We start from the raw sequence: 6,223 nt of genomic DNA, 5'->3' as shown, positions 1-6,223 counted from the left end.
CAGCTTTTGCAACTTTTCCCATGAGACCAACTTCACCACCACCATATACCAAATGAATCTTTTTTTTAGCAAGTGTTATTCCAAGCTTTTCTGCTGCCTCTTCATAAATTGAATTTTTTCCTGCACTAGATCCACAAAATACACAAATATTTTTGATTTTACTTACCGTGGACGTCGACATGTTGAGAAATATGTTTTCTGCAATTGTTAAATCACAGCATATGAATTTATAAGCGTAACATGCCAAAAGTCAATATTTGAACAGGAAATTATTATTATTAAAAGAAAATAAAAATGACATAAATTAAAACACATATATACAGCGTAGTTGTGATTGTGGCTCACATCTTCCTCTAATTTTACGTTCAGTAACGGCTTCAACGCCTTCTATGAGTCGAGGATATGCTTCTCATCCAATTTTCTTATAAATTGGCAAGCAGGGCCTTTTAACGTCAGATTCCCGAGATGAAATTGTACATATATATTTACTTATCTAAACAGATATGCGTTACCACAGTAGGATCTTTATAAGGCTGATTCCACTGTCCATATTGATATTCCTCATGTTGAAATTGCCACCATAGTTTAAGAAGTTCATTTTGCACGTACCCACTAGAATGCGTATCAAGAACCTCTAGAAAATTATCCAAAGGCTCTTTACTCGTACCATTCTTAATGAATAAAATTTTATCTTCTCTATTCATCGATGTCATTCCAACATTTTTGCATTTCCCTTTACAAGTCCACCTTGCACATTTATGACATCCACATATACGTTTAGCTCTTCGCTTCTTGGCATATGTGCTTTTACCAAATCCTGGCATATGTCTTATTATTATTTCACTTGCTTCCCCAACCAATCGGACTTTTGCTTCAATTATCAACCGGATATCATTCGGTATGTCATATGACATCATCAACCTCAGTCGCTCACATCTAGCTTTATAAATTTTTTTCAACGCATTATCAGGTAAACAAGCAAAATATTTACGAAGATTCACAATACAAGCATCCATATTATTATTATTATTATTATTATTATTATTATTATTATTATATATTTCAATTATTTTGGGAAAACTGAAAAAACCGACTTAGATAGTCACGGAGTACCGTTATCCGCCACTTAACCGGGAAATGAACTAGAATCTGCAAAAACAAAATGAAAATATCAAACAACTATTGTGGATCATATAAAGGCATAAAATCATCATTAAGAATTTCATTTTCTATAAAAGGCTTAAGTCTTTGCCCATTAACTTTAAACACGTCATTATTTTTAGGATTTTCAATATCAACAGCACCATGAGGATAAACAAATTTAACTATAAATGGTCCTGACCATCTCGATCTTAGTTTTCCTGGAAATAAATGCAAACGAGAATTATAAAGTAAAACTTTTTGTCCAATTTCAAATGACTTTCTCATAATATTTTTATCATGAAAGGCTTTAGTTTTATCTTTATAAATCTTTGAATTTTCATATGCATCATTTCTTAATTCTTCAAGTTCATTTAATTGCAATTTTCTTAATTTAGATGCATCATCTAAATTAATATTAAATGCTTTAATTGCCCAATAAGCTTTATGTTCAAGTTCAACCGGTAAATGACAATGCTTACCAAAAACTAACCTATATGGTGACATCCCTAATGATGTCTTAAATGCAGTTCTATATGCCCATAATGCATCAGTTAATCTTAAAGACCAATCTTTTCGATTTGGATTAACTGTTTTTTCTAAAATTTGTTTTATTTCTCTATTTGCAAGTTCAACTTGACCATTACTTTGAGGATGATATGGGGTAGAAACTTTATGTGTAATGCCATATTTTCTTAACAAAGAAGAAAATGATTTATTTATAAAATGACTTCCCCCATCACTAATTATTGCTCTAGGTATTCCAAATCGACTAAAAATATTTTCTTTTAAAAATTTTATAACAACTTTATGATCATTAGTTCTACATGCAATTGCTTCAATCCATTTTGAAACATAATCAACAGCGACTAAAATGTACGTATATCCAAAAGATAATGGAAATGGACCCATAAAATCTATCCCCCAACTATCGAATATTTCAATAATTATGATTGGATTTAAAGGCATCATGTTTCGTTTTGAAATTGATCCCATCTTCTGACAGTTTTCACAAGATTTGCAAAATAAATGCGTATCTTTGAATAAAGAGGGCCAATAAAATCCACATTGTAAGATTTTTGCAGCTGTTTAATTGGATGAAAAATGACCTCAACATGCTTCAGAATGACAAAATTTAATAACATTACTTACTTCATTGTCGGCTATGCATCGTCGAAAAATTTGGTCAGGACAATACTTAAACAAGTAAGGATCATCCCAATAAAATTTTTTAACTTCTATCAAGAATTTATTCTTATCTTGTGAATTCCAATGAGAAGGCATTTTATTTGTCACAATAAAATTTACAATGTTAGCAAACCAGGGCATAATAGTAGCAGAAAACAACTGATCATCTGGAAAATTTTCATTTATTGGTATTTCATTATGAGATGATTCAGTCATTATTCTAGATAAATGATCGGCTACGACATTTTCTTTTCCTTTTTTATCTTTAATTATAATATCAAATTCTTGTAACAATAAAATCCACCGTATTAATCTTGGCTTAGCATCTTGTTTATTTGATAAATATTTTACGGCAGAATGATCAGTGTACACAATAGTAGTAGAACCAATTAAATAAGATCGAAACTTATCTAATGCAAATACTACTGAAAGTAATTCTTTTTCAGTAGTTGAATAATTTATTTGGGCACTATTTAAGGTTCTACTAGCATAATAGATTGCATACGGTTTTCCTTCTTTTCTCTGTCCTAACACAGCTCCTATAGCATAATCACTTGCATCACACATTAATTCAAATGGTAAAGACCAATCTGGAGGTTGTAAAATAGGTGATGTAATTAAAAGATTAATTATTTTTTTAAAAGCATTTTCACATTTCTGAGTCCATTCAAATTGTGTATCTTTTGTTAAAAGATTCGAAATTGGTTTAGATATTATGCTGAAATTTTTTATAAACCTTCTATAAAAACCTGCATGACCCAAGAATGATCGAACTTCTTTGACCGTTTTTGGTGATGTTAAATTAGCAATAACATCAACTTTGGCTTTATCAACTTCAATTCCTTTTTCAGATATCACATGACCTAACACAATCTCAGATTTAACCATATAATGACATTTTTCCCAATTTAAAACAAGATTTTTTTCTTCACATCGTTTTAATACTTCTTCTAGGTTTTTAAGACAATTTTCAAATGAGTTTCCAAAAACAGTTATATCATCCATAAAAACTTCTACAAATTCTTCAATCATATCACTGAAAATACTTAACATGCATCTTTGAAAAGTAGCCGGAGCATTACATAAACCAAATGGCATTCTTTTAAATGCAAAAGTTCCGAAAGGACAAGTGAAAGTAGTTTTTTCTTGATCTTCTAATGATATAGGTATTTGATAATACCCCGAATACCCATCAAGAAAACAGTAATAAGAATTTCCTGCTACTTTTTCTAGAATTTGATCTAAAAATGGTAGTGGGAAATGATCTTTTCTAGTTGCATCATTTAATTTTCTATAATCAATACACATACGCCAACTAGATGGAATCCTAGCTTGTAATAACTCTCCCTTTTCATTTTTTATAACAGTGATGCCTGACTTTTTAGGTACTACTTGTGTTGGACTTACCCATTTACTATCTGAGATTGGATAGATAATTCCAGCGTCTAATAGTTTTAATACTTCATTCTTAACAACTTCCTTCATATGTGGATTTAACCTTCTTTGTGGTTGTTGATATGTTTTAGCATTTTCTTCCAAATGAATTTTATGTGTGCAAATTAAAGGATTTATACCTTTTATATCTTTCAAAGTCCATCCAATTGCATTTTTATATTTCTTAAGTAATTTAATTAAATCTTCTTCTTGATTTGGTAGAAGAGTGGAAGAAATTACAACAGGAAATGTTTTATTTTCACCAAGAAATACATATTTCAATTCGAATGGTAAAACTTTTAATTCAAGTTTTGTATTATCATCTTTTTTAAAATTATTTTCAGACTCAAAACTTTCTATTGAAAAAACTTCAGATTGTTGATTTAAGTTTTCTTCTTGTATATTTTCTTCCATAATTGTTTCAATTTCATTATCATATTCATTTTCATTAATACTTGGTTGTTTACATAAATTGAACACATTAAGTTCTAGAGTCATATTTCCAAAAGACAATTTCATTATTCCATTTCGACAATTAATTAAAGCATTTGAAGTTGCTAGAAATGGTCGTCCCAATATTACTGGAATTTCATTATGTACTTCTATTGGTTGTGTATCCAAAACAATAAAATCTACAGGATATATGAATTTATCAACTTGAACCAACACATCTTCTACAATACCTCTAGGTATTTTGATTGACCTATCCGCCAGTAAGAGAGTAACAGAAGTGGGTTTTAATTCTCCTAAATTAAGTTTTTCATAAACTGAATAAGGAAGTAAATTCACACTTGCTCCCAAATCTAACAAAGCTTTTTTAATTTTATTTTCTCCAATAATACATGAAATTGTTGGACAACCAGGATCTTTATATTTTAAACTAGAATTATTTTGAAGAATAGAACTTACTTGTTCAGCCAAGAATGCTTTCTTCTTCACATGCAATTTTCTCTTCACAGTACATAAGTCTTTTAAAAATTTTGCATATGAAGGTACTTGTTTAATAGCATCTAATAATGGAATATTTATCTTTACTTGTTTAAAAACTTCATAGATATCAGAATCATTTTTTTGTTTTTTATGATTTGTTAATGCATGAGGAAATGGTGGAGGTTTATTTGATTCATTTACTATTTCAGATGATTTATCATTCAACATATTATTTTTAGAATTTAAGGTATCATCATTCTCAAAAGTATCAGGATTATCATCCTTACTCTTTGATTTTAAATGATCCTTGTTTTCATTACTATATGGATCATTAACTATTTTACCACTTCTAAGGGTAATAACAGATTTTATTTGATCAATTTTTTCATTTTTTAATTCTTGATTTTGATTTTTAGGATTAGGTTGAGGTTGAGATGGAAATTTTCCTTTTTCATGAATATTAAGTGCAGATGCAAATTTTGCAAGAGTTTCTTTCAAATCAGTCATAGATTGACTGTTTTGAATATTGATAGATTCTTGCTTTTGGATAAATGCATGAATTACATCTTCAAAGTTTTTTCTTGGAGGTGTAACATAAGGAATATAACCTTGATGATTTTGGTTATTTTGAAAATATTGTTGTGAGGGTTGTGCATTATTATCATTCCTCCAACTAAAATTAGGATGATTTTTCCATCCAGGATTATATGATGTTGAAAAAGGATCTAGTATTGGTTTTTTATAATTGTTAACATAATTTGCTTGTTCATGGAGACATTCTTTAAATGAAGGTAATGTTGGACAATCTTTTGTAGCATGATCATGTGTATCACATATATGACAAACAATTTCTTGAATACTTTTTAATTGACCACTCTTTTTCATTTCTAATGACTCAATTTTTCTTGCTAAAGATGCAAGTTTAGCTTGAATATCTATATCATCTTTAAGATTATAGATACCACCCCCATTTGTTGAATTATTGATTTTAGTTGTTGGTGGTTCTATTGTGCCTATATTATCCCAATTTTGAGCATTTTCTGCTAATGAATCCAAATACTCCATAGCTTCATTTGGGTTTTTATCTTCAAAAGTTCCATTACACATGAATTCTATCATTTGCCTATCTTTAGGTATTAGACCTTCATAAAAGTGAGAAACTATTCTCCATGTTTCAAAACCATGATGTGGGCATGTATTAAGTAATTCTTTATATCTATCCCAACATTGATAAAATGTTTCTCCTTGTTTTTGAGAAAAAGTAGTAATTTGTCTTTTAAAAGAGTTTGTTCTATGGGAAGGAAAAAACTTTTTGAGAAATTGTTGTTGCATTTCTTCCCATGATCTTATTGAACTTGATCTCAAATTTTGTAGCCATGTTTTAGCTTTATCTTTTAAAGAAAAAGGGAAAAGCTTTAATCGAACTATATCCATGCTACAATTTTGATCATTATAAGTGTTACAAACTTCCTCAAATTCTCTTAGATGTAAATATGGATTTTCAGAATCTAAGCCATGAAAATTTGGTAAA

At 29.3% G+C, this 6,223-nt stretch overlaps 1 non-coding gene across 1 annotated transcript; it reads left to right on the top strand.

Moving 5' to 3' along the window:
- Nucleotides 1-5,869: 5,869 nt before the first annotated feature.
- On the top strand, nt 5,870-5,980 carry LOC140962212 (small nucleolar RNA R71). Its single transcript, XR_012172492.1, has one exon. It is a non-coding gene; the product is annotated as a small nucleolar RNA R71 (small nucleolar RNA).
- Nucleotides 5,981-6,223: the final 243 nt, after the last annotated feature.

The sequence above is a fragment of the Primulina huaijiensis genome, chromosome 16 (assembly GCF_012295235.1).
Source record: "Primulina huaijiensis isolate GDHJ02 chromosome 16, ASM1229523v2, whole genome shotgun sequence".
Classification (NCBI taxonomy): domain Eukaryota; kingdom Viridiplantae; phylum Streptophyta; class Magnoliopsida; order Lamiales; family Gesneriaceae; genus Primulina; species Primulina huaijiensis.
Note: the sequence above shows the minus strand (reverse complement) of the source record. Positions and strands in the feature narration are given on the sequence as shown.